The sequence below is a fragment of the Poromitra crassiceps genome, assembly GCF_964638095.1.
Source record: "Poromitra crassiceps genome assembly, chromosome: 8".
NCBI lineage: Eukaryota > Metazoa > Chordata > Actinopteri > Beryciformes > Melamphaidae > Poromitra > Poromitra crassiceps.
In genome coordinates, this window is record NC_139629.1 from 45,581,350 (window position 1) to 45,584,012 (window position 2,663).

Consider the following 2,663-nt stretch of genomic DNA (forward strand, 5'->3'; position numbering starts at 1 on the left):
GTGGATATTCCATAAAAGTAGTGCAATGTGCGTACTGTTTTCCATGGCGCTGACTTCAAACTTCAAAACAACTTGGTGGTCAGGAGGCCGGTACAGTAAACAGGTTATAGTATTTGGGAACACATACAGTATAAATATAGCACGCTTAAAATAACATTTAGGTTATGCTAAATTCCAGCGCTGAGCAAGTAAACATGAGGAGAATACTAAGCAGGAAGTCAAAATATGATTTTTTTTGTCCAAGCGTCTGAGCAGCAGCCATGTCAGTAATTAATTCCTCAGATGCACGCATGATTTATAGTTCTGCATAAACTCATAATGTGTAGGTGTTCCAGTAGATTGTGTAACAGAGAATATGCATTTTATATGTGTATGTCGGAGTGTTTGGTTATGGCAAAATGTGTCTTCTCTGTGTTTAGATTCCTGGTAGAGTTCAACTTGTACAGCTGGTGGCACTCTGACCTCACAGCTAAAGGTAAGAGACATATATTCATACCTGATCGCCACTGTAAGAAGGGTTGACAGTGTTCAAGCACATTCCTAAGAGTCGCTGTAGAACACGCATGCCATGCATACAGCTGTGCATACAGTATCAGTGTGACACCATTTTGCTCATTGAAATTCATTTTAAATCCACGATGTTATGGAAAATACCCGAGATGTCGCTATGAGAGGCAGAAAGAGCAGTCAAATTAATTTTGTTCCTCAAATCTTCCTCAAATCATAAAGACTAATGATTAATCAGTCATGATCACAATATCCCCCACAAAAAATATTCAGGATTATATATATTTTTTGCCATAATCGTGTAGATTAAGAGTAGTGGTAGATTAAGAGATTCATTCCAAAATGCTATATATCCATTTTGGAAAATAATTTTTTCGGTGAAATTCATCCGTCATTAGTTCAAAAAACAGATTCTATCCTCCAACACTGATTTTAATTCTAAGCAAAGGTTTACAATTCTCATAACTTTGGAAGTATAATTCTAAGAGTAACAAATAATGGATTTTACCTTCGTACTAACGACTGTTAATACTACGACTACATTTCTTTCTAACGTCTCATTTTGGACGGATGTTTTTCATATGCAGCAGAAGCACGAGCCCCTGCTGGGTGTCCTCAGCAGTGACCCCCTGTCCTCTGCTGCTGGGTGTCCTCAGCAGTGACCCCCTGTCCTCTGCTGCTGGGTGTCCTCAGCAGTGACCCCCTGTCCTCTGCTGCTGGGTGTCCTCAGCAGTGACCCCCTGTCCTCTGCTGCTGGGTGTCCTCAGCAGTGACCCCCTGTCCTCTGCTGCTGGGTGTCCTCAGCAGTGACCCCCTGTCCTCTGCTGGGTGTCCTCAGCAGTGACCCCCTGTCCTCTGCTGCTGGGTGTCCTCAGCAGTGACCCCCTGTCCTCTGCTGGGTGTCCTCAGCAGTGACCCCCTGTCCTCTGCTGCTGGGTGTCCTCAGCAGTGACCCCCTGTCCTCTGCTGGGTGTCCTCAGCAGTGACCCCCTGTCCTCTGCTGCTGGGTGTCTTCAGCAGTGACCCCCTGTCCTCTGCTGGGTGTCCTCAGCAGTGACCCCCTGTCCTCTGCTGCTGGGTGTCCTCAGCAGTGACCCCCTGTCCTCTGCTGGGTGTCCTCAGCAGTGACCCCCTGTCCTCTGCTGCTGGGTGTCCTCAGCAGTGACCCCCTGTCCTCTGCTGCTGGGTGTCTTCAGCAGTGACCCCCTGTCCTCTGCTGCTGGGTGTCCTCAGCAGTGACCCCCTGTCCTCTGCTGCTGGGTGTCCTCAGCAGTGACCCCCTGTCCTCTGCTGCTGGGTGTCCTCGGCAGTGACCCCCCTGTCCTCTGCTGCTGGGTGTCCTCAGCAGTGACCCCCTGTCCTCTGCTGCTGGGTGTCCTCAGCAGTGACCCCCTGTCCTCTGCTGGGTGTCTGTCCTCAGCAGTGACCCCCTGTCCTCTGCTGGGTGTCTGTCCTCAGCAGTGACCCCCCTGTCCTCTGCTGCTGGGTGTCCTCAGCAGTGACCCCCTGTCCTCTGCTGGGTGTCTGTCCTCAGCAGTGACCCCCTGTCCTCTGCTGGGTGTCTGTCCTCAGCAGTGACCCCCTGTCCTCTGCTGGGTGTCTGTCCTCAGCAGTGACCCCCCTGTCCTCTGCTGCTGGGTGTCCTCAGCAGTGACCCCCTGTCCTCTGCTGCTGGGTGTCCTCAGCAGTGACCCCCCTGTCCTCTGCTGCTGGGTGTCCTCAGCAGTGACCCCCTGTCCTCTGCTGCTGGGTCTGTCCTCAGCAGTGACCCCCTGTCCTCTGCTGGGTGTCCTCAGCAGTGACCCCCTGTCCTCTGCTGGGTGTCCTCAGCAGTGACCCCCTGTCCTCTGCTGGGTGTCCTCAGCAGTGACCCCCTGTCCTCTGCTGGGTGTCCTCAGCAGTGACCCCCTGTCCTCTGCTGCCACCGGCTCCCTCCTTCCCCTCTCTGTCTGAGTCAGTGACTGTGACCGCTGGAAAAACAGAATCAAGAGGCACAATCCAAAAACCTAAAACTCAAAATGGCAGAACATAAGATTACCTCAAGCGACCTCAGTGTGTGGGTGTGTGTGCGTATGTGTGTGTGTGTGTGTGTGTGTGTGGGTGTGTGTGCAGTGCCCGCAGTGTTTTAGTGTGTGTGTGTGTGTGTGTCTGTGTGC

General features: G+C 51.7%; 1 pseudogene across 1 annotated transcript in view; it reads left to right on the plus strand.

Moving 5' to 3' along the window:
• LOC310780760 (voltage-dependent calcium channel subunit alpha-2/delta-3-like) overlaps nucleotides 1-2,663 on the plus strand; it is a 140,394-nt pseudogene that overhangs the window by 137,270 nt on the left and 461 nt on the right. Inside the window, exons 28-30 of the transcript in view lie at nucleotides 420-475; nucleotides 1,778-1,913; nucleotides 2,118-2,305. The product of the transcript in view is annotated as a voltage-dependent calcium channel subunit alpha-2/delta-3-like (transcript). The remainder of the gene's footprint in view (nucleotides 1-419; nucleotides 476-1,777; nucleotides 1,914-2,117; nucleotides 2,306-2,663) is intronic.